The sequence below is a fragment of the Notamacropus eugenii genome, chromosome 5 (assembly GCF_028372415.1).
Source record: "Notamacropus eugenii isolate mMacEug1 chromosome 5, mMacEug1.pri_v2, whole genome shotgun sequence".
In the NCBI taxonomy this organism is placed as follows: Eukaryota; Metazoa; Chordata; class Mammalia; order Diprotodontia; family Macropodidae; genus Notamacropus; species Notamacropus eugenii.
In genome coordinates this window covers 86,049,188-86,076,326 of record NC_092876.1, presented here as the reverse complement: position 1 = coordinate 86,076,326, position 27,139 = coordinate 86,049,188, and the positions used below count along the sequence as shown (strand labels likewise).

The window sequence follows — 27,139 nt, the reverse complement described above, 5'->3', positions numbered from 1 at the left end:
CTCCTGTGTCTCACAATTGATTCCAAAGTTCTTCATTGACTTTGTGATTGTTCTGTCTTCTGACCTCTGTGTAAGTACTTCCCTTGCGTGAATTCTCCATAAAATAGTCTTTTAGGTAAATGTATTTTTGGCATTAGAACAATGTGGCCAGTCCATCAGAGTTGTCCTCTTTTCAGTAGACTTTGAATGCCTGATAGTTCAGCTCAAGAAAGAACATCAGGGTCTGGTACCTTATCTTGCCAGGTGATATTCAGAATTTTCCTAAGACAATTCCACGGAAGTAATTCAGTTTTGGGGCATGGTGCTTGTAGACTGTTGAGGTTTCACATGCATACAACAATAAGGTCAGACCTTCAGTTTGGTAGGCAGCCTAATACTTCTTCTCTCTCACACTTTCCTTTGGAGCCTCCCAAATACTGAGCTAGCTCTAGCAAGGTGTGCATTGACCTCATAATCTTTGTGAACATCCCTGAAAAGTATACTGCCAAGGTAAGTGAATCTATCCACAGCATTCAAAATGTCTCCATTTGCTGTAACAAATGATTCCACATACAGATGGTGCAGTGCTGCTGGTGGAGACCCTGTTTCCTTGGTGTTGATTGTCAAGCCAAAATCAGCACAAGTGGAAGAGAAACAATTCTTACTCTGCTGCATTTCAACTTCAGAGGCTTTATTGAGTATATAATCATCAACAAACAAAAAGTCATGAACAAACTCTCCCTCCACTTTAGTCTTGGTTTGCAGCCAAGTTTGTAGTCAGTCCAATAGCTGACTTTGATGCCATTTTCATCTTCATTGAAGGCATCTGGCAATATCACTGAAAACATCTTGCTAAAAAACATAACAGATTAGCACACAGACCTGCTTCACTCCAGTGTGCAGTGTTGTGACTACAGTTCCTAACGTATCCATACCTGTTGCTTAGTCTCTAGCTCATTGCCACAGGACTTTTAAGTTAGATAAAATAATAAAATAGTGACATGGTAAAATAATACAATAGTAAAACATTGAAAAACTTTTAAAAAATAGTAGAACTGTTGAATAGTAAGACAATAAAAGAATGAAATACTAAAATGGTATGGGTGATGCCTTTTGACTCATGCATAAACTGGATTTCAGTGAGGCAGAGTTAGGTGTAGTGTCAGCCTCACCCTCTCCTCTGGAGTTATCAAAGTCATGTAGCAAGACAAAAGTCAAGATGACTGACAAAGACTCAGGAGGCAGTGGATGACCTTGGCATCTTCTATGTCTGACCAAGCTCTAAGTGCTCCACAGCCGAATGACCATTTGTCAAATATTTTATAGTAGGGATTCTTTTTGTGTATAGGTTGAACTAAAAGGCAACTGAGCTTCCTTAAAACTCAAATTCTGTTACTCTGCTCATGGGAGGTAAGAATTTGAAGCAAACAGGAGTTTAGTTGTGTATGGAAAGAAAGGTATAGAATAATTCCTTGAGGAAAAGACAGAATCAAATGAAGTATTTTTAAGAGTAAAGGACTAGGGAAGAAGCTAATTAGATTTGACCCCTATTCCAAAGTCCACTGATATGACACTCTCTCCTTATGGTAAAAGTGAGAGAGCTCCAGCCTTCCTCAGCTCTTTAGAACTCTTTAAGCATTGAGTCATTTCAAGTATTTCTGGCTTCCAGCTTTAAGAGGGAAAATGGTAGAGTTCCCCCCACCCCCCAACTTCAGGTTGCTGAAGGAAAAGATGCTGGGAAGACAAAGTAGCTGGCAGTGTCCATTAAGTCATTGTCCCCTGATGGCACCCTTAGAGACTTCAGGGAGTTTCTCTTGGGTGGGATCCAGATAAGCTCTCTTGGTTAAGCTTAATTATTTCCCTTCCAATGAGGGAGCTCCTTCATTTTGTATTGCATGACACATATTCCCTAAGTATACCTTCCCCAGTGTCTGTTTTGTTATTATTTGGATTCTTTGCTATCCATAATGTATGTTCATTGTGGAATTGGTACCTGATGGGAAAGGGGTCAAGCCTTGGATATAGAGCATGAGGTTCCCTTCCCACCAAAACTGTCAGAAACTAAAATTAACCCAATCATAGCCTCTAGACTAATAATATTTAAGGGAGTAGAGAGATATAATTCTAGCCCAGTGCCTCTCCCTTTAAAGAGTGCAGAGTGGCCTCCAGTCTTGAACTCCTGCCTCTCCTCTTAGCAGAAATGAAACTCTTGGAGAAAGTAAGAAGAGGCTAGAAATGTCTATTTCTCCCTTTGAGAGAGGCTCCCTTTAAGCCACACAAATACAGATCTTGCCACAGGTGGGCTTCACTACATAGGTCTAGCTATATGTGGGGCCTTCCCTACATAGATGAGGAGATATTTGAATATTGGAGACAGGATCAAAGGAGGAAACTTCTGAAAGAGACAGAAGATAGTCTGGCCTTATAAGAAGGGCCATCCCATCATCAGAGACTATATAACAAGCAAAAAAAACATGGGAAAGGACTGACTATAAGGGTTTTGAAGCATGGAAAAGAGAACTCAAAGCTGGCTAGCTGAGTGGTCAAATATATGACCTCCTTTCTTAGTAAAGAAGGAGACAAAGTCTTGGTGCTAAGAGAAGGAAGAGAGAGAAGGTATTATACAAAAATTTGAGAGTTTTAAGAAGCTTTGAAATAGTCACTTAGTGAGAACCCCAAAATGATATTTGCTAAAAGACCACATACCTTAAGAAAAGGAGTTGTGACTACAATAGTACTGCTGACACATCCTAAACTTTGATGTGGAACCCATATTACTATGCTGAGAGAGATTACAGAAACCAATTACCGCACTGAACCATATCCCAGCTAAAAGGGTTTATTATAGTTCAAGTCATTTAAGTTTTTTTTAAAGACATGAAAAACATAGTTTCCCTTTCCTCCATGCAAAATTCAGCCCTATGTCAGAGACAAAATGCGTATAAATCAGGTCTTTCCTTTAAGGCTATTTATAAAGAAAGATGAAGTTTAAAATAGTTATGAATCTCATTCATGACCAGTGCTATATTTTTATGGAGAGAGGCTGGGTTGAAGGCTGGCAAGGAAAAGAGATTAATGGTCTAAACTGTGTTTGCACATCAGAGTTATAAGAAAACTACCCAAGGTCCAGACTGGTATTTGGGCAGAGAATCCAATAGAATATAGACAAACAAGGCAGCTCAGTGGTATGGAGGTTAGAATATTGGGCTTGGCTTAGAGTTAGGAAAATAAGGATTCAAATTTTGTCACTCTTATTAGCTGGGTGACCTTGAGCAGGTCCCTTAGTCTTAGTTTGCTCATTTGCAAAATTAGGGATAATAATCACTATAATTGAAGATAATCTGATAATTAAATCAGAGAACTCTTCAAACCATGAAGCTCTATAAATGGCAGTACCAGCATAAAGTAGGTATTTAGTAAATGTTAATGACTAACTGCTATTGTTATTATTAAAAACATGATTTTAGTAGCATCTAAATTCCCTCCCAGAACAAAATTATTTCCCCCACACTCTTCCACAGTCTGCCACCACTTACTGTGGTATAGATGATTCAAGATCTCACTTTATTGTTTATTCAAATTAAGACAACACTTGATTCAGCATGATGGAAACTTGAAGGCTCTCTTCAGAAAATGTATTTCCATATTAAACCAGTCTTTATAAAAATGTAACTAAAAGAATAATACTATTCATGAATTTTGAAATCAAATGACATATTAAGCAGGGCAATATTTGTCCCCCTATGGTGTTTGACAATATCATGGGAGATATTCTCCATACAAAAGAAGGGCTTCCTGTTGAGATTAGCAGCAATAAATATGTACTACTCTGTTCACAGCACTTTCTGGGCATTATGGGAGATACAAAATTTAAATGAGATCTGGTCCCTGCCCTCTAAGAGGTTACTGTCTAGTAGGAAAATAAGACACTAATACAGATAATTATAATACATGATGTTCAGTGATAAGTGAATTAGAAAGGTACAGAACTTGCTACAGAATGTCTGAGGAGAGGGGTTTCCTGAATTTGCATTGAGAACTAAAAGTAGGTAAGAATCAAAAGAAATAAGACGGAGAGGGAGGGCATTCTAGGCATAGGAAATGAACCGAGCACAGCACCACATTTTGGGGATTGGGGGATGATGCAAGGAGAAAACCGTCCAGTTTGGCAACAACAGAGGCTAAAATCCCAACTGTGACATAATATAGGTGTAGGACCCTGACCAAGTTACCTCTCATTTTAGGCCTGTTTCCTCAACTACCAAATCAGGATGTTAGAGCAGATGATCTTTTCTGACTCGACTCAAAATATAATAATGTTTTTTATCTTATAATTACCATTGTACCAGTATTACCAAAGCAATTTCAATAATATATCTCCCTATTGAATCAGAGTGATCTATCACTTCCATCAGTGCCAGATCCTCTTGCTGATTTTAAATTGAGCACTTACAGAATAGTAGAGCTGAAAGGAAGTATAGCAATCATCTAGTTCAACTCTCTCATTTTATAAATAAGGAAACTGAGACCACAGAAACGTTAAATGTTGCCCCAAATCACCCAACACATTCGTGGCAGACTTGATTCTTGAACCTACATCTCTGACTCTCTCTTTCTTATGATACTGGCATTCTACCCACTGTCTCTCACACTTGCTCTAATGAAGACTGAAAGTAGAAAGAAAAGGAGGAAAATATACAGAATGATGTGGTGTCAACTAGATGAACAGTAGCTAAAGAGGCACTGAAATGTGTTATAGAAGGTATTTTACTTCAATTCAATTAGTTTTGTTTTTTCATTTAAGTTAATCTGATAGGCCAACATGTAAAAGTTAATATCTCCTCCTACATTTAGTGGGCAATAAAATGGAAACAGGAGGATAATTAAAAGCAGAGAATCTAGGAAGAAATATTTCATTCTCAGTTCACTTGGGTAATGAAGAGATGAAATAAAACATCATTCAGTTTTGCTAAAGGCATATCCATCAGGCATTCAGCATTGATCATTCTTACAAAAGGCTCATATGAGATCTCTTAACAAATTACCTTTCCTCCCCAACAACTTTAATCCTCAAAGCAGCAACTTTGGTTTGACATTTTATGGCTTTGGACCTCTTTAGGGTTTACTAGTAGAAAGCCCATTTTTCATGCCAATGGGCATTTTTGAGGTTCCTGGATCACAAAAAATCTCTACTCAGCTCTTTTGAGAGAATTAGAGTCTACATTACCTAGGGAAACTCCTCATCCTCACTCAGTATTAAGTGGTGTTACTTACCAAGAGCCTCAAGGTTCCCAAAGGTAGCGCAGTATACATTCTAGAATAGTAACAGCACTTGGTTTCAAAGGAAAAGGATAGAGTCATTATAAGAAGAACTTCTAGCATCACTCAAATCCCTCTAAATTCTGGGCCACTGAATCACTCTTGGAGGAAGTCATATAATCATGCTGATTGGATCCACTAAAAATATGTAATACTAACTTTAATTGGGACCTCTCAACTACATGGAAAGCCTTTCATACATCTTTTACTGACTCTTTATCACCTTTCCCACAACAGCAATTCTACATCTTTCCTTTTTCTTCAGATTTTCAATCCCATCTCCATCCCTCTTGATAAAAGTTTGTGATCCTCTTAGTTCATTGAGAAAATGAAGTTTATAAGATGGCTGCTTCATAACTTACTTTCCTTCATTTCTCAAAATCTATGTCTCCATTGATACTTTCTTCTTTCTCTAGGAATTCACAGAATCCTGGCTAAGCAGAACTTCTATATGTATAATTCTCAGAAATCTTTCTCCAACTTCACCATCCCCCTTGAGTTTCAACTTCACATTTCACACTTTCCTACTAGATATTGCTATCAAGATATATGAATATAATTTATTCATCAAAACCAGACTTTCCTTGTAACTTCCCCAATTCTACTGATGGTGCCACCACTGTCCCAGTCACCCAATTTCAACCCTACAGAGTTATTTTTGATTCTTCCCTATACATCACTCTACATATCCAGTAAGTTACAAGGTATGACAACTCTCCCTCCACAATATCTCTTGCATTTGTCCCCTCTATTCCATTCATTCTACTACCAGTGTATTTCAAACCCTCATTCCAGGACAATCATAACATTTAGAGTACCTCAGTCTAACTTCTAGCTTCTACACTGGGCCTTCTTCCATTTCATTTTTTTTACATTATGCAAAAGCAACATTCCAAATGTTTAATTATACCACTGTCCTTCTCAAAATTCATCAGATCTCCATAGCTTATTGAATGAAATACAAACACTTATTATGGAATGCAGGTCTATAGTCTAGCTTCTGCTCTCCTTTCTAGTCTTTTTAAATAATATTCTCTTTTACTAAATTTCCAGTAATACATGAACACTGACATCACACAGTCTTGTCGTATACTTTTTTACCTCTATACCTTTATATAATCCATACCCAGAATCAATTCCCTCAAAATTTCTACCTATTGAAATCCTTTCCTTTCTTCAAAGTCAATTTCAAGTACCATGTCTTTTAAGCACCAGCTAAAAGTCATCCCTTCCTCCAAAAATTTTGCATGCCTTTTTGTTTAACCTCTTCATATGTACTCATCACATTCTATACTATATTATATGTATTTGTGTATAAGTCCTATATATCACCACCCTCAAATACTTTCTACTAGAATTTATATTCTCCTAAACTGAAAGGAATGTGGCATTTCTTATTTGTTAACTTCAAAAATCTAACACATTACTCCTACATTGTAAAAACTTGATAAATCTTAGTTTGGTGAATTTACTCTATACTCTTCCATAGTTCCCCTTGTATATTGCCTCATACAGTTTGTAAAGCCTATAAAGATCTATCCTATTTCTTATCAATGTATATTATGATCACTAGTCTTACTCACATGCAACTTTTGAATCTGTCTTTTAAAACTATACCCTCTCAGGTATCATATCTATACTACTAAGGGCCTTCTGAAGATAGTTCTATCTTTCACTTCTAACCTGAAGAAATTGTAATTTTGGAAAACATTCCTCTAAGACCAATTAAATTCAATTAAATTCAACAAATTTAACAAAGATTTCATAATTTTGAGTCAGAACCAAGATGGAAGAGTAAAAGTACAGATCTTCCTGAGTGCTCCAAAATTCCCCTCCAAATAACTTTAAAATAATGCCTCAAAACAAATTCTGAAGCAGGAGAACCAGCAAAAGACTAGGTGAAATGAATTTCCAGTCTAAGACAATATAGAAGGTCAGCAAGAAAGATCTGTTTCAGAATGGAGTGTAGTCCAGCAGAGGCCACATTCTAGAAAGCCAGCAGTAGGCCAAGCTCCAGAAAAACAGGACAGGCCTTGGAGGGTAACTTCCAAAACTCTCAGCCCACAAACATTAAGAGGACCAGACAATTGATGAGAAGGAGGTCACAGAGGAAACTTTGCTACACTCTGTTGTATTGCCCACAGAGGGATCCAGGACAAGAAGGAACACTGGAGCTCCTAGCCACAGGGGAACAGTGAATTGGTCAGAGTTCTGAGAGAGAAAAGAATGCTACTAGCAGTAGTTCACAAACCAGAGCACAAGCCAGGAGAGGAGTGAACACATCACTCCTTAGCTTACACCAGTTTAAAAGAAAGAAAAACTTACAGGGTCCCAAAATCAGCTCTGAAAATAGTAGCATGAAAAACCTGAAAGCTGAGATAGTGCCTCCTCAAAACCAGGAGCAGAACCAAATTTTAACAAGGCAAAAAAGGACTGGGAAAATGAGAAAACAAAAAAAAAAAGAACATGACCACAGAAAGTTACTAGAGTGACAGAGATAATCAAAACATAAACTCAGAAGAGAGCAACAGTTTCAAAATGGCTATATGCAAGTCTCAAAGAAAAATGTGAATTGATCTTAGACCTAAAAAGAATTTCTAGAAAAGCTAAAAATCAAATAAGAAAGGTAGACAAAAAATTGGGGAAACAAGAATGATGCAAGAGAATCATAAATAAAGTAAACAACTTGGTAAAGGAATCATAAAAAAATGGAAAAGATGTACAAAAATTGACTGAAGAAAACAGTGTTTCAATACCACTTCTTGGTCTGTATCCCAAAGAGACCATAAAAATGGGGAAAGGGTCCACATCTACATAAATATTTATAGCATCTCTTTTTGTGGTGGTTAAGAATTGGAAGTTGAGGGGATGCTCATCAGTTAGGGAAAGACTGAACAAGTTGTGGTATATGATTGTGAAAGAATACTATTATACTGTAAGAAATGATGAACACTGTGCTTTCAAAAACACCTGGAAAGATTTACATGAATTGATGCAAAATGAAGAGAGCAGAACCAGGAGAAAACTGTACATGGTAACAGCAATATTGTACAATGATCAACCAAATGACAGCTATTTTCAACAATACAAAGACACAGTTCCAAAGGACTTAAGATGAAAAATGCTACCCACCTCCAGAGAAAGAACTGATGGAGTCTATATACCTACTGCAGTTCTTGTGACCTTCTCATGTATTACTCATAGAATTACAAGATTTAAATCTAGAAGAAACCTCTAAAAGGAAGGCAAAAAGGAGGGAATAAATATTTCTTAAGCACCTACTATGTGCCATGTAGAAGCAGCTAAATGGCTCTGTGGATAGAGTGCTGTTCCTGGAGTCAGGAAGATCTGAGTTCAAATATTTACTAGTTATGTGACCCTGGGCAAGTCACTTAACCTCTGTTTGCCTTAATCTACTGGAGAAAGAAATGGAAAACCACTCCAATATCTTTGCCAAAGAAAACCCTATGGACAGTATTGGTGTGCTATGGTCTGTGACCATGGGATCATGAAGAATTGGACATAACTAAACCACAAAAAAATGCACTTTCTAATTATTTTCCCATTTGATCCTCACAATAACCTGTGAGGTAGGTATTATTATTGCTCTCATTTACAATTGAGAAAGCTAAGGCTGAGTGGTTAAGTGACTTGTCGAGAGTCACGTACTTAATAAGTGACTGAGGCCACTTTTGAACTCAAGGCTTCTTGACTCCAGGCCCAGCACTCTATCCACTGACCCACCTAGCTGTCTCTTTTTCTCAAGTCTAACCTCCTAATTTCACACATAGCTTCCACCTCTTGTCCCCAGTCATTTTTGCAGGTCTAAAATTATGCTAGTATACTAGTGTATGCTTGTTAACTAGAAGTATGTCCACCCAGGCAGAATGACATTCAAAGTCCTTCCTAACCTCCTACTTTTCCAGCCTTCTTACACCTTACTCTCCCACACATCACCTTTGAACCAGTGACATTGGTCTCCTGACACTCCATCCAGGCATTTTTTCTAGCTATCCCCAATGCCTAAAACGCTCTCTTTTTTCATCTCTGTCTACTGGCTTCCTTAGCTACCTTCAAGTCCCAACTAAAGCCTTATCTTCTACAGGAAGTGATTCCCAACCTCTTAATTCCAGGGCCTTCCCTCTGTTAATTATTTCCTATTTATCCTGTATATAGTTTGCTTGTATTTATTTGTTTGTTGTCTCCCCAATTAGATTGTGAGCTTCTTGAGGGAAGACATTGTCTTTTGCCTCTTTTGATGATCTCTGCTTTCAGCATAGTGCCTAGCATATAATAACTGATTAATAAACGTTGACTGATAGGTGGAATGTACCTTTGAAAAGGACTTCTCCAAGCACAGAGCAGCTTGATCAACTCTAACTCTATTGATATTTGTCTTTGAAGGTCTCTAATAATGGGCAATAACTACTATACTGTAGAAAAATCCAACAGACTTTGCTCCAGAACTAGAGAAAAGATGAATTTGAGGAAATGTAATGATCAAAGTGATAGATACTTTTTTTTTAATTTTTTTATTTAACTTTTAACATTTATTTTCACAAAATTTTGGGTTAAAAATTTTCTCCTCTTTTATCCCCTCCCCCCCCATACCCAAGCATTCTAGTTGCCCCTGTGACCAATCTGCTCTCTCCTCTATCCTCCCTCCCTGCTCTTGTCTCTGTCTTCTCTTTTGTCCTGTAAGGCCAGATAGCTTTCTTAACCCCTTAACCTGTATTTCTTATTTCCCAGTGGTGAGAACATTACATTTGATCCTAACACTTTGAGTTCCAACTTCTTTAGCTCCCTCCCTCTCCACCCCTTCCCCTTGGAAGACAAGCAATTCAATATAGGCCAAATCTGTGTAGTTTTGCAAATGATTTCCATACTAGTTGTGTTGTATGAGACTAACTATATTTCCCTCCATCCTATCCTGTCCCCCATTACTTCTATTCTCTTCAGATCCTTTCCCTCCCCATGAGTGTCGACCTCGGATTGCATTCTCCTCCCCATGCCCTCCCCTCCATCCTCCCCCCAACCCTGCTTGTGCCCCTGTCCCCCACTCTCCTGTATTATGAGATAGGTTTTCCTATCAAAATGAGTGTGCATTTTATTCTTTCCTTTCATGGAATGTGATGAGAGTAGACCTCATGTTTTTCTCTTGCCTCCCCTCTTTATCCCTCCACTAATAAGTCTTTTGCTTGCCTCTTTTATGAGAGATAATTTGCCCCATTCAACTTCTCCCTTTCTCCTCCCAATATTTCTCTCTCACTGCTTGATTTCATTTTTTTTTTAAGATATGATCCCATCCTCTTCAAATCACTCTGTGCACTCTGTCTCTATGTATGTGTGCGTGTGTGCATGTGTGTGTATGTACTCCCACCCAGTACCCAGATACTGAAATGTTTCAAGAGTTACAAATATTGTCTTTCCATGTAGGAATGTAAACAGTTCAACTTTAGTAAGTCCCTTATGACTTCTCTTTGCTGTTCACCTTTTCATGGTTCTCTTCATTCTTGTGTTAGAAAGTCAAATTTTCTTTCCACCTCTGGTCTTTTCATCAAGAAAATTTGAAAATCCTCTATTTCATTGAAAGACCATTTTTTCTCCTGAAGTATTATACTCAGTTTTGCTGGGTAGGTGATTCTTGGTTTTAGTCCTAGTTCCTTTGACTTCTGGAATATCCTATTCCATTCCCTTCGGTCCCTTAATGTAGAGGGTGCTAGATCTTGTGTTATCCTGATTGTATTTCCACAATACTTGAATTGTTTCTTTCTAGCTGCTTGCAATATTTTCTCTTTCACCTGGGAATTCTGTAATTTGGCCACAATGTTCCTAGGAGTTTCTCTTTTTGGATCTCTTTCATGCGGTGTTCTGTGGATTCCTTGAATATTTATTTTGCCCTCTGGTTCTAGAATCTCAGGGCAGTTTTCCTTGATAATTTCATGGAAGATGATATCTAGGCTCTTCTTTTGATCATGGTTTTCAGGTAGTCCCAGAATTTTTACATTGTCTCTCCTGATTCTATTTTCCAGGTCAGTTGTTTTTCCAATAAGATATTTCACATTATCTTCCATTTTTCGAATCTTCTCGCTATGTTCTGTGATATCTGTCTTTCTCATAAAGTCCTTAGCGTCCATCTGTACCATTCCAGTTTCGAAAGATCTATTTTCTTCAGTGAGCTTTTGAATCTCCTTTTCCATTTGGCTAATTCTGCTTTTGAAAGCATTCTTCTCCTCATTGGCTTTTTGAACCTCTTTTGCCAATTGAGTTAGGCTAGTTTTCAAGGTGTTAATTTCTTCACCATTTTTTTGGTTCTCCTTTAGCAGGGAGCTGATCTGCTTTTCATGCTTCTCTTTCATCCCTCTCATTTCTCTTCCCAGTTTTTCCTCCACCTCTCTAACTTGATTTTCAAAATTCTTTTTGAGCTCTTCCATGGCCTGAGCCCATTGGGTGGGCTGGGGCACAGAATCCTTGATTTCCGTGTCTTTGCCTGATGGTAAGCATTGTTCTTCCTCATCAGAAAGGAAGGGAGGAAGTGTCTTTTCTCCGAGAAAGTGCCCTTCAATAGTTTTATTTCTTTTTCCCTTTTCTGGGCATTCTCCCCAGCCAGTGGCTTGACCTCTGAATATTCTCCTCACACCCACCTCACCTCCTGGTCCTCCCAGCCAGCGTTTGGGGACTGAGATTCAAATGCTGCTTCCCGCCTTAGGGCTTTTGGCGGGGGCAGGGCTGCTATTCAGTGTGAGAATTAAGTTCAGATGGTCAGGTCGGGGTAGGGCCGCCTCTCAGGCACCGTTCCCTCGGGGGGTTTATGCACAGACCTTCCACAATGGATCCAGGCTCCCGCCTGCTTGGGGAGGCCCTGTCTGAAGCCACCTCTCAGCTTCTATCTCCTGGGGGGGCCCGAGCCATGGGGACACCCCACTCCCCTCTCGACGCGCCAAAGAGACTCTCTCACCGACCCTCGTCACCTGTGGGTGGGGGGGCTTGTGCCGCCACTGGATATCCCATCCCTAAAGCCTGCTCGGATCTGTACCTCTCGGAGCCGCTGCAGGGCTGGGCTCCGCATCTGCAGCGCGACGGACCTTTTGCGAGAGGTTTGCAGGTCCCTCTGAGGGTGGAGGGACCCGCGTGGCTGCTGGAGATCCCGTCTCCGCAGCCCGCCCGGATCCCTTCCCCACGGTGTCGCGGCGGCCGCAGGGCTGCACTCAGCTCCCAGTCCCGGCGCCCAGTCCACAGCGTGAAGGACCCCCCGCGAGAGGTTTGCAGGTCTCTCCGGAACAGAAATCTCCCTCACTCCAATATTCCGTGGCCTCTGGGTGCAGAATTCGCCGTGAGTTACTCCCCTCTAGCCATTCTGTGGGTTGTGGTTTCGGAGCTATGTGTATGTGCGTCTTTCTACTCCGCCATCTTGGCTCCACCCCAATAGATACTTTTTTAACAGCTTCTTTTTTTTTCATTTTTTATTATTATTTTATTTGTTTTCAGTGTTCTACAATCACGTCCGTATAATTTAGATTTTTCTCCCTCCTTTCTCTCTCCCTTCCCCCTTCCTCCTTGAGTCAGCATACAATTTTATATAGGTTCTACACATACATTCCTATTCAATATATTTTCACCTTAGCTATGTGGAATAAAAGAATTAAAATAAATGGGAAAAATCATAAAACAAACCGAAACATAATACTAAAGAAAATGATCTGCTACATTCTGTGATCGAATTCCATAGTTCTTTCTCTGAATGTTGGCATTTTGCCTTAAGAGAACACTGGGAATTATTTTAAGTCTTGCATTGCAATGAAGTTCTAAATTTACCAGAAAAAATCCTCTCACACTGTGGTTGTTGCTGTGTATAAAGTTCTCCTGGTTCTGCTACTGATGCTCAGCATCAGTTCACATAAGTCTTTCCAGACCTCTATGAAGTTTTCCTGTTCATCATTTCTTACAGCAAAATAGTATTCCATTACATTCATATATCACAATTTATTCAGCCATTCCCCAATTGATGGGCATCCCCTTGATTTCCAGTTTTGGGCCAAGGTGATAGATACTTAAACAATTGTGATAGAGTGCTCAGGGGTATCTTGTGTCCTGTTTTCCCAGGCAATTACTACAAAGAGACACTTCAATTATCAACAGCATTCTCCACCAAACAGGAATAAACCAAATATATACCTACTCAATTTTAACAGAAGACTAGAAAGTTTTAAATAGATACTTATCTCAACAGCCCCATGATCCTGGGCTTGTCTCAAGTAAGTATACCTGAGACTGGAGACACTGTTGTTCAGTCATTTGAATTATGTCTGACTCTTCACAACCCCATATGGGGTCTTCTTGACAAAGATACTGGATGAGGAAACTGGGGTAAACAGGGTTAAGTGACTTGCCCAGCGTCACAAAGCTAGCAAGTATCCAAGGCTGGATTTTGGAGACACTTACTACAGCCTAAAAAATATTTCTACTTTTGGGATAGACTAGGTCCAGAAACTGAAAAGAACGTATGATATATGCAAATAATACTTCCACTTTGATTACTTTTTTTCTAATTCACATACTATAAATTAATGCCCTTGGGAGACGTAAATTGATAAGGCATAGAGCCAGGAACATATGAAAAAGAGTTGTTAGTGAGCAGCATAGAAATCAGAAAAGTCATCTTCCTGAGTTCAAATCTAGCCTCAGACACTTTCCAGCTGGGTGACTCTGGGCAAGTCACTTAACTCTGGGTTATAAAGGGTTCTACACAACTAAAAAAATGATTGAACCATGAAAGAAAGGACAAACAATCTAAAGATTTGAACTTGTAAAAACACAAACCCACACCCTTAAACTCAGTTTAAAGAAAATCCTGGAACCAACCACAAAGGGTCAAACCTGAGAGGCTATTTTAGCAACAGGCTGAATTCTAACAGAACTGAGAGACAGACTGACACAGTGATGTCCCATTCCCGACTTGTAGACCACATTTCATACAAAGTACAGGTCATAGAGATTAAGTGGTTTGCCTGCACTCACAAGGATAGTATGTCTGATGGGGAATTTGAAACCAAGTCTTGGCTCAGGGGCACTCTAACTTACAAACTATACAATGTTGTTTGATTCTTTCTACCCGCAAAACTGTATCATGATACTTACAGACAGTGAATCTGAAAGTGAGAAGTCTTATTACAGTCAAGATAACCATTAAACTGACTAGTGAAGAGAAGGCTGTTAGTCTGGCTATGAAAAACCTCTCAGTAGGCACTGAGTAGGAGGGTAATAGTCACTGGGAAGGAGTTGCTTTGACACAGGTGGAGCCTTATTCTTCAGATAATGCAATCCTGAGTAAACATCAGCAAAATGTAATGGTTATGGGGAGATGCAGAAAAACTAGAGAGTATCTAATGCAGATCTTCCTATGACTTCCTGGGGTCTCATTCATATCTAAGAAGAGTTTTTAAAAAGGCCAGAAATTCTCCAAATCTAATTCACAACCTTCATGTCAAAAGACTCTGACATATAAGTAGCTACAGTTTAGGGCTTGAACATTATTAGATTCCTTTAAATACAATTTGTTAAACTGAATTTCACCTTTTACATAACTTTTTTTAAAAATCACACCATCAAGAATTGTATCAAGTTATCACCCAAGCCCAAGACTGAATTACAGACAACGATGATATAAAAAGACGCAAGTACATCTCTCCTAAAGTTGTGATGAGAAAAAGTGTTTGTAAACTTTTAAGAGCTACATAAATGTGAGTAATTATTATTGTAGTTCTTATTTTTATGACCCATAAAATGAGGCTGGACTAAATGATCTGTGATATCCAATCTCTGAAATTCCATGTTTCTACAATTCAGTTTTCCCTAATGTGGAAGAAATATAATAGATTTTCTTTAAAAAAAAAAAAAACTCTCCTTCTTGCAAACACCTCAGCAAAAAGGTCATATTCAGGCATGAAAAATATCAAGATTGAATTGTAGATAAAAATGCTGTCAGCCCTAAGCTTCATAATATATCATCTGACAACACAATCAAAGACTGTGCTAAAGAAAAATCCTGAAAGTGTTTTACATTGTGTCATGTGCATCCTATATGGCCTCTGCAATCTGATCTCTGTTTAGCTACAAAACTGTTTCTATGTTGCTGTACATTAAATATTTTTCTATCTGCTGGGATAGTAGCAAATTCCAATATCCATTAAATTATAGCTAAGGATTCTTGTGAGTATCATATTGACTTAGAGAATCACATAGTAACATTATCTATGGTCTATCATATTTTATTCATTTTGTTAAATATTTCCCTGTTGTATTTTAAATCTCATTCCAGTCACACTCAGGAGTGTTGCAGGACCCCAGTTGTGCAAGCTGACCAGTGTTGAAACCTCTAGGGTATTATGCATACAAATAGACTCATTATTAGGGATTTTAGTCATATCCACTCTCAAAAAAGAAAATGTTGTTATTTCTATGTGCATTATTATTTTTTGTTAGAATACTACAAATTGGGAAGTAGAGGAGACAGTAGCAAACCTGACATAATTTTAAGTCTCTTTCACCCATTCAGAAATGGGATTCTCTCTACTCACTGTTAATGCTGTGAAAGAACTGATAAGCTATTTCCAGATCTAACTGAAAACATTTCAAGAAAAAATGTCTGGGGGCAGGGGGTGGGCACAGAACAGCCTTAAAATAATGGGTTTTGGTCGTCAAAGAAAGTCTTCAAAACCCAAGTAATTAATCTCTTGCAGAATTCCAGGCACTGTGGCAGGGCAGTGGAGGAAAGACATTGAGAGATAGAAGGGCATTCCTAATTCCCTTCACAATATCTCCATACTCATATGGAAAGTCCTGGTGATAGGAAGAGAAGCAGGTATCCTTTATAAAGAGCTAAACACTGAGACATTATGGTCTAATAAAATTGGTACTGGATTTGACCATGTCTTCTGCTTCCAAATTCTGGCTCCATTCACTACTTCATAGCTATGTGACCTTAGGGAAGCTGCTTAACCTCTTTGAGCCCAAGATTTCTCATGTATGAAATGAGAAGGTTGAACTAATCTCTAATATTCGCTGATCCTATTCCAACTCAACAAAGGCAAGGACTGTACTTTCACACCTACAGGTCCCATTTAGAAGACTGGGGCATTTCATAGACAGACAGCTAAATGGATTCAGGAAGTGATGTGTTAGTAAAAATGTTATTTTCGGTGTGGAGGAGTCAGCCAGGAGGGAAAACTAGGCAGAATGCATTTTGACATTTACCTTCTCCCAAGCTGCTGAAAAACTCAGACAACAGATACCCAGCAAAGATGCAATTTAATGAAGGATCAAGAAGTAGACTTAACACTAATGAAATCACAACCTCAGTAATTGCTTATGCCACCGTGTAAATGAGGAATGACTTTAGATATTTACACTGTCTATCCCCCAGGGACATCAGCTCTAATTGTCCTGTTATAAAGAAGATAGGCTAAGAATTTCCCCAAGTTCATGCACAGCAGCTAACACTCTGGAGGAGACAGGGAAACAAGTCCTGCCAAAGTTGTATGTCTCAAAAGAATGACAAAAATAGCCCTTTCCCCTTGGTCATTCTGGAACCCTAGTCAATAGCAACTTGTTAATTCTGAGTTGGTGTTCATCTGCAGAACTCACTTCCAAGGTTCTTTAGAATGGGAAGTGGAAGAGGGGGTCATTTGGGGGGCATAATATATACTGAATGATTGGCCATCCTTCAAGTGCACTGAGAATGAAACAAAAGGAAAAGCAGCCAAGGGACTGATCACAGTAATGAAAAGAATATCTGCACTAACATTTATACAGGCTTAAAACTCTTTACCTGCTTTATCTTACTTGATAAGATAAAGACAGATATCTATTTTTTAAATAGATAAAAAATAGATATCTATTTACCAAATCTGTGATGTGAATACTACAGGTATTATCATCCTCATTTCACAGATGAAGAAACTGAGATTCAGAGAAGTTAAGTAATTTGATCAGGGTCACAAATCTAAGTGTCTGAGGCGAGATTCAAACCCGGGTCTCTCAATTTCAAATCCAGGGGTTTTTCCATTGAATTAGAATGATCAAGTTAATCAAGCATTGTTTTTAAAAGTAAGTATTCTATTAGACCCTGGGTGGGATACAGAAAAGTGTAAGACTCAACTTTATTCTTGAGCTCTTGGGTAACACAAAGTCTCCAGGCATAAAGGAGACAACACTGGACTTGGTGTCACAAAGACTTGAGTCCTGGTTATACCATTTTCTTCATTTCATAAACTTATGAAAGTCACTTCCCCTCTCTGAACTGGATAATGTATTTTCAATATCTATCTCATAGCATTATTATGAGGAACAAATATGATGTATATGTAACCGCTATTGCAAGGTCCATTGGTATGGAACTTTCTCCTTATTGGTAGACTTAGGGCTGTGAGAGGAAAGAGAACTCCAGCCTTCACCAGTCTCCTTTGGGACTCAACTTACCAGTACAGTCCCTTTGGGCACTTCTGGCTTCCAGCTTCAAGAGACAAGATGGCAGGGACCAACCCCACTTCTCATATTGCTGAAGGAAAGACTCTAAGAAGACGTGAGAGGACCCAGCAGTTAACCATTATTTCCTCATGCCCAGTTTGCTATTCTAGAGACTTCAGGGAGTTTCCCCTGAGTGAGATCTAGGACTCTCTCTAGCTCTCTCTCTCTCTCTCTCTCTCTCTCTCTCTCTCTCTCTCTCTCTCTCTCTCTCTCTCTGTTTAACTGAATTATCTCACATCCAATGGGAGAGTTACTTCATTTTATATTGTCTACTATATATTCTCCTGTGTGTACTTTCTCTGATTTCTGTTTTGGTATGATTTAGATAAATGGGTTTCTTTACTACTTACAATGTGTGTTCATTGTGGAATTGGTATTAGGTGGGAAATGAGTCAAGCCCTGGATACAGAGCTTGGGGTCCCACTTCCCTCCAATAATAACAAGACAAAGTAATCAGAAGTTAGACTGAACTCAATCATATCGCCTAATCTAATAATATTTAAGGGAGCAGATAGACAGCAATTCTAGCCTGGTACTACCTCTGGGAAGAGCAGAGTAGTCTATGCTCCAACATCCTGCTTCCTCTCCTGGAAAGAAAAAAGTCTCTCTTAGAGAAGGACAGGGTGAAGAGGAGGCTTGAGATGTCTATGCTGCCTCCATTCAACCCACACAATGCTCCTTCCCTTCTCCGCCTTTTTCTCTCTCTGTCTCTCTCTCTCTACCCTCCTCCCAGCGGGGGCACTTTCCCATGTGAGATCCTTTGCAACAATAAAACAACTTATAGCTGTCAGTTGTTTTTAAAACTAGATCCACACGTAGGAAAAATACACAATAAAAGATAATATGAGACAAAATGAGAGGAATTGTGGCAGAGGACACAGTGATTTCACAAGTGACAGTACACCTTAACTTAGCAAGCGGAAGAGATCTTAGAATTCATTTAATCCAATCTTATTATTTTATAGATGAGGAAACTGAGAGACTTACCTATAATCACAAACATAACCAAGTGGTGAGTTGGGATTCAAACTAAGGTCCTCTGACCCCAAATTCAGCATTGTTTTCTGTGTGCCGCATTGCCTCTTCATGCTGGGCTTGCAGATGGAAAGACACCTACCACATCTGACACATACTAGTTAGCTGTGTGACCAGGGGTAAGTCAGTAACCTCTCAGTGCCCCAAAGCAAGTCTCTAAGACTGTAAACTACAGAAGAACTGCTGATATGCTTAAAATCTATGAGATTAGGAAAAAGGGCTGAGCTAGTATAAATAGGGAAAACTTCGCAGAGGAGTCAGATTTGGGTTGGACCTTGAAGGATAGGTAGAATTTAGATTCAATTTCATTCCATTCAAAATATTTACCAACACCTATGATGAACTAGGTCCTAGGGAAAACAATGACAAAAACAAGAGAGTTTTTGCCCTCAGCGAGGCTAAGTCAAGCCCAGTGAACAAGCAATTACTAAGAGCTTAAAATGTGGTAAATCCTTACTATGTGGTAACAGTTCCTGTTTTAAAGAGATCACATTCTAATGAAAGATACATAAGGCAAATAACTATGTACACATAAGATATATACAGGATGAACTGCAGATGATCTCAGAGGAAAGCACTAATATTAAAGGGTACTGGAAAAAGGCTTCTTGAGGAAGTTGAGATTTTAACTGATTCTTTAAAAAAAACTTGGAAAGCCAGAAAGGAGAAGACATTGAGTCTTTAAATGAAATTAATTCATATTTACAAAACTATAAAATGTTTTTTTCAACAGATCAAGGAATAAAGGATTTAAATAACCCAATATTAGAAAAACTGAACAAGTCAAAAATGAACTCACAAAGAAAAAAAATTCCAGAAGAGATGAATTTATAAGTGAATTTTTTCAAACATTTAAAGAATAATTAATTCCAAAACAACACAAATGGTTTGGGGAAAAGAATAGAAAAAGAAGACACTCTACCCGATTCCTTCTATGATACAAATATGATCCTGATATCTAAACCAGAGAAAGAAGACTACAGATAAACAAACATCCCTTATGAAGAAAGATGAAAAATTTTAAGTAAAATATCAACAAGCAAACTCTAGCAACCTTGGCACAAAAATTATACACTATAACTAAGTTGAATTTATATCAGTTTTGTAAGGCTGGTTCAACATTAGAGAAACTAGAGAAACTAGAAAAAATAATTCATCACATTAATAATAAGAATGAAAATCACATGATTTTTTTCAGATGCAGAAAAATCTTTTGACAAAATACAACACCCATTTCTATCAAAAACACTAGAAAACAAAGGAATAAACAGATATTCCCTTAGTAAGTGAAATCTAAGAGCCAGTATTATTATGTAATGGGGTAAAGCAGAGGCCTTTCCACTAAGACCAGGGCTAAACCAGTTAAGTCTATTGTCACCATCACTACTGCAAACCATACCAATAAAACAAAAAGAAAAAAAAAGAAAGAGATTGAAGAACTAAGCATAGGCAAAAATGAAACAAAACTATTGCTTGCAGAGAATACATTGCTTTACTTAGAAAACCCTAAAGTCAAGTAAAAAACTAAATGAAATAATTAACAAATTGAGCAAAGTTGTAGGTCATAACATAAACACACACATATCATTAACATTTTTATATATTACCCAAGAAAATCCAGCAGGAAGAGATACAAAGAGAAATTCTGTTTAAAATAGCTACTGACAGTATAAAATACTTAGGAAAATACTTGCCAAGACACAGCCAGGAACTATATCAACATAAAACACTCTACACACAAGTAAAGATAGATCCAAAAAGTGAATAACTTTGATTATATAAAATTTAAAAGGCTTTTTGCATAAACAAAATCAATATAATTAAAATTAGAAGAGAAGTTGTTAAATAGCAAAAAATATTTGCAACAAATCTCTCTGATAAAGGTCTCATTTCCAAGATATATAAGGAACTGATTAAAATTTTAAGAATAAAGAATCATTCCCCAACTAATAAATGGTCAAAAGATATGAAGAAATTTTCAAAAGAAAACATCCAAACTATCGATATCTGTATGAAAAAATGCTCTATATCAATGGTGTCAAACTCAAATAGAAACACATCCTTGTATTCCTGGTAAAAATGCAACTTGGCCACACTGGATAATTTTTGTGATGTTATTTTAGCATTTTTGCTAAAATTGTATTTAAAAATTTTGCATCAATGTTCATTACAGATAATGATTTATAATTTTCTTTTTTTCTGTTTTGGCTCTCCCTTCTTTATGAATTAGAATGAATTTATGAATTAGAATCATATTTTTGTCATAGAAGGAATCTGAGAAAATCCTTTCTGGGGTTATTTTTGCAAGTAACGGGTGTAATACGGGAAATGTTTTTGGAAAGTTTGATAGAATTCACATGTGAAGTCATCTGGTTCTGGGTTTCTTATTTTTGCCCCAGGGAGTTCATTTATGGTTGGTTCAACTTCTTCATCTGAGATTGAGTGATTTAAATGATCTATTTCTTGTTTTGTTAATTTGGGGTTTTATATTTTTTAATATTTATTTATTTCATTCATCATCAGTTTTACTGTCATATAGTTGGACAAAATAGTTTCTAATGATATCCTTTATTTCTTCTTCATTTGTTGAATTCTTTTTTCCTTTTTAATACTGTTGGTTTTCTTTTTTTAAATCAAATTAAAACTTTACTATTTTTTTTTAATGCTCCTAGTTTCATTAATTCATTAATGGATTGTTTTTGTTTTGTTTTGTTTTGCTTTCAATTATATCAATCTCATCCTTGATTTTTACAGTTCATGTTTTATTATATAACTTTTTTTATTGCATGCCAAATCAACTGATCTATTATCACTCATTCCATCTCTTTCTCTCCACCTCCCTCCCTCCTCCTCCCTTCCTTCCTTAATCTCTCTCTCTCTCTCCTCTGCTAATGACGTAAGTGTTTGGTATTTTCTCATTGCATATAATGCTTGATTTTAGTTTTAGATAAATAACTTAGAGCATATCCTAAAAGATATTTCTATGCCAATATTTTATAGGATTTTTAACATAAATGAATGTTATGTTTTATTTAATGGTCATTATACATATATTGAGACAATTATGTGGTTTTATAAGTTTTGTTTTTAATATGATTATACCGTTTTACTAATATTGAACCACCTTCATATTCCTGGTATAAATACATGTTCACATAATGAATATTTTTTCACTGATAAATAGCTATAGTCTTTTTGCCAGAATTTTATTTTAATTTTTTTAGTAAACACTAATTAATGATATTGGTCTATATCTCTGCTTGCTTTATCTTTCCCTGACTTAGATGTCATGATTATATTTATTTCATTTCTTTCTTAATTTTTTAGAATAATTTCTATAGGTGTCAACTGTTCTTTAAAAAGAAAATTTAGGAGAAAGGGAGGGTCTAGAAAGTAAAAAAATGAAATAAGCTTTAGACATATTGAGTTTTAGATGCCTAGGAGGCATGTATGTTCAGCAGGGATTAGAAAAATTTCATACAGAAGGTAGTTATTGACCTGATTCTTGAAGACATCTGGTAATTCCATGAGGCAAAAGTAAAAAGAAAAAATCTAGGCATGGAGTAACAGATTGTATAAAGGTAGAAAGAAAAGAAACAATACTATGTATGAGAAATAAAAACAATATGGACAGTATGACTAAAAGGTAGACTGAGTCAGGGGAAGCAATATGAAATCAGTCTGGAAAGACAGTCAGGGTCAGAAATTGAAGGGTTTTAAAAGTCAAAGTACTTCATATTTTATCCTAGAGAGCACAGGGAACCAAAGAAGCTTCTTGAGCACGGGAGTGACAAGGCCAGACTTGGAAAAACAGATAGAAGATAGGCATTCCAGAAGGACAGAGAAGTATTAGCAAAGGCAGAGGGATGAAATAAACACAGTATGCAAATGGTACAGTGAATAAACCTGACTGAAGCAGAGAGCATATGCTGGGGAACAATATGAGATAACGCTGGATACCTGTGCTCAGGGCATATTGCAAGATGCTTTGAATGCTAGGATGAGTTTGAATTTGGTTCTCTATGAATCTGCTCCTAAACATCATCTTGCTGATGATCACAAGAGTAGATTCTTCCGTTCCCCTTTAGCCCCTTCTTTGGATATGAAATGGAAGCTGCTGTACCTTTTGTCCAAGTCCAATATTAAAGATGCAGCAGCCAGAAGCATAGGTGATCAATGTGAGAAAATGTGCCTTTGCAGCAACTCAATAAAGAAAACAAATTACCCGTGTTATCATCTGTTCAGCTAATTGTTAGCTCAAGGGAATCCATAACAAAACATATTAGCTGAATGAATCTTTTTCCTGATCTGAAAAGAGTGGAAAAGCTTTGGGAGTCTCATGCCCATGTTGATCTAAACAAAGAGGATTTAGTCATATGTAACTGTTACAATTGGACGTGGTCTAAAGTCCCCTACCATCATAGTGATCATCCTAAAATGCCACTTTCACCACATTGCTTTGCTTCTCTGTAATGCCTGATATTTAACATCTAAACTTTTCAACTTGTCTTTCAAAAATACCTCTGTAGTCTAGGCTCACCTTCTATTATTAACCTTTATCTCAGCTATTATTAACCTTTATCTCCCACTACTTCCCAACAAATACCTTCCTCTCTACTCAGACCAAACTCTTACTTCCTCCTGACTCCTACCTCTACATTTTTCCATTTTGCCCTTTCATCTACCTAAATCCTCACTTATCCCATAAGGAATGGGAATCTACGAATGTTTTTTAATACTTTGATAACAATACACACACATATGTATATATATATGTATATATGTATGTGCTTATAGACAGACTTCCTCTGTAATCCTGTCAAAGGATTTGTGACATAATTAAGAACACCTGCTTCCTAGCTGCTGAACCCTAATGATCCCTTCTAAATTCACACAATAGTCTAATGCTACATAAATATAGTCCATCAAAAATCGTTACTTTGTGTGTGCTAGTCTTGACTTCTCAACTAGAACATAAACTTCCCTAACGGCAGGCCCCATCTCTTACAACTCTACCATACAGAACATGGAGTAGATGTGTAATAAGTCATTTTCCATGCAGATTAAGTCAGTAAAGAATATCATAGTACTAAGGGCAACTCATTGGAAACTATCAACAGATCAGTCAGAAAATAAGCTGATGTGGTTATCTGGAAAGTATAATTCAAAGAAGTTATGTACTATCAGAGGAGCTGTCAATTAAAGGAACATACTTAGACTTATTGGCATTCTTGAACATTCAAGAAGTGACTTTTGGTTGTAATGATATATGGTACAATTATTCTTTCTCCTACATCTTATCTTGAAGCAACGGCTGATTTGCCTATCCTCTAATGTATATGCATATATTTGTATAATTATCCTCTATATTCTGCACAGCTCTCCCTCACTCAAAACAATGTCAGGTGCAAATCATGTCATTATTTCTCTGATGGCATGGTCTTCTTCAGCAACGAAGGACAAACACACATCTATATTATGTTCTCTCACTCCTCCATGTATGTGTATTTTATGTACATATCTATATATGTATACACACAGGTGTTGGAGCAGTAAGCACCCTGACACATCCAGGATGGCCTGCTAGCCCAGATTCTTAGATCTGCTTTACTAAACGGAAAGTAATTTTTGAGGGGTCAACAACATTCTTTAATTACATATACCAATAGACAAAAATACAAGCAGAGAAATAAAGACCAACAGACAGGGCTTCTAACTGTCTGATTTAAGCAATACATATATCATAGATCAACAGACAGATCCAACTGTCTGACTACTACATACGTACATAATTACCAGAGTAGGAAGTATGACCATTTTACAGATGAAACAATTAAATTACTTCATCCTTAGACAGATAAGGAATGAATTAACCCTGAGAATATGGAACCCTGCAATGAAAGATCTTAAATATTCAAGATAAACTCAAGATTTAGATCACCCTTTCAGCTTAGTGATCGGCTGGACTAAGCATGCCAATGAGACTTGAAATGTGACACCAGAACCAAGTCACTCCCGACAAATATTCTCCCTTTGTGGAATATAATTCTCCTGAACTCCATGTTTTGAAGGGAAGAGTGGGGGGTATCTGAATCTATTTTTACTTTATACCCCTTCCTTCATTTACCTTAATAAAATCAAATGATTTATCTGTTCTCACCAGCTGGCTCACAATTGTCCATGCTAAGTGTTTAGTACCTGCCATGACAAGTGCCTAAGAAACTTCTGTCTAAATGAGAACTTTGTCTCATCATTGGTTTCAGTTTTAAATGCTAGCACCTTATATTGACTCTCCAATTTCCTTGTTCCACACTTCTGTCCTGTCACTTCTTCTAATGCTTGGGAACTGGTCAAAGAAGAGTCAGGACAAGGATGCACATAGAACAGATGGCTTAGCTTTTCTGTCAACAGGCTATCTATGTGTTCTATGAACCCTTATCCTGATTCTTCTCTGAAAATCCCTAAAAATGGAATTTTCTTTGTTAGCTTCCCATGTAACCTTACTAACTGGTACCTCCCTGTGTATGACATCAGAGGCCAGGAATGAATCAGCTATGCTTGAATAGACTCCTTTCTTCTGTATATAGAGTCATATTCAAGAGAGACCAGTATGCAAGTCCAGAGTCAAAAAGTCAGAAATTCATAAAGAGAGCTTAGGCAGAAGGTCAGATCCTCAGAGCAAACCCAAAGCAAGGAGGGCTCTATACAGAAAAAGGTCACAATGAAGGGAGAACAAGTAGCCAGTAGTATTAATGATTCACTTCATTAAAAGAATAAACCTTTAAACAGAATTCTTTTATACCATACCCCCTTTTTAGTCAGTTAATAGCTAACTACAACTGTAGATATACAAAGAGCCACCTGGTTGTAGATTTTATTCTCCATATTAAGGAATCTAAACTTTTTTTTGGTAGACATTATAAAATAATAAATTTATGGCAGAGGAATAACTTAAGATCTATGGGAAAAGGATTATCAGTCTGGCAGCAGTGGGAAGGATGGATTGGAAGAAAAACAGAGGCAGGGAAACCTGTTAGGATGGCGTTTATAGTAGTTCAGTCAAACAGTAATAGTATGTTGGAAGTGACAGACAAAAGTACTCAAAGATGACACTCAAGTTTAAAGCAGTAGGTCCTAATGCCATTAACATAAAAAATTAAGTCAGAATTAAGAATCAGTTCCTTTTTTCTGACTGGGGTTGGGGGGTAAGAGGAGAGGAAAATCAATCAGTCAATCTACAAGCAATTTATCATTCCCACAATGAGACAGCTAGGTGACAAAGCAGATAGAGTGCCAGGCCTGAAATCAGAAATACCTAGGTTCAAATCCAACTGAAACATTTACTAGACCCTGGGCAAGTCACTTAACCCTGTTTGCCTCAGTTTCCTCATCTGTAGAATAACCTGGAGAAGGAAATGACAAATCACTTCTGTACATTAACTCCAAATGGGGTAATGAAAAGTCAGATATGACTTAACAATAATAACATGAGACACAGTGCTAAGTGTCGCACATTCAAAGACAAAAACGAAAAAGTTCCTTCCAAATTTGTAAGTATGTGTCCATCACACACACACACACACACACACACACACACACACACATTCAATAAAAGTAATGGAAGGGTACCAACTTGGAAAAATCAGAAAATGACACTCCAGTTGAATTTTGAAAGAAACAAGGGATTCTGAAAGGTAGAAAAGAAGGAGGTAAATTCTAGGCATTTGGGCAACTGCTTGAGCAAAAGGATGGAAATAAGAGTCTGTGTAAGTCACAGAGAGCAATTTGAACAATCCTGTTTTGGATGTGTTCTACATTTGAGATATCACTATGAGAACTAAGGGTAGATATCCAGTAGGCAACTAGAAATAGTAATCAAAAGTTTAGTAGAGAGGTATGGGGTAAAGATATGGATTCAGGACTCTGTAGAAGAGGTATTAAAGCAGTAGTGAAAAAGTCTGGCAGGAGAGAATATAGAAAGAGGAAAATGTCTTGGACAGCACCTACATCAAAGGAAGGAGGAAAAAAATGCACAAAAAAATGATCAATGATAGAAAATTTAGAGAACCAATGGAATAAGATTAAGGAAGAGATAATATGGTAGTGATAGCTAGCAAATCACCCTGGCAAATGAAGCCAGAGGTAAGGGAGATAGACCAGGAGAAAGGGAGGGGCCCGTACATCATAATCAGGAGATAATCAGTAGATTCTTATAAGGGAGTGGCAGGTCTTTCACTCAACTTTCCTTGGGAGAAGTTACTTAACAAATTAAAACTATTAT

The 27,139-nt window shown here is 37.5% G+C and overlaps 1 protein-coding gene across 2 annotated transcripts in view; it reads right to left on the bottom strand.

Annotated features, from left to right (window-relative positions):
* CSMD2 (CUB and Sushi multiple domains 2) overlaps window positions 1-27,139 on the bottom strand; it is a 1,007,626-nt gene that overhangs the window by 443,132 nt on the left and 537,355 nt on the right. The gene's annotated exons all lie outside the window — the stretch shown is intronic.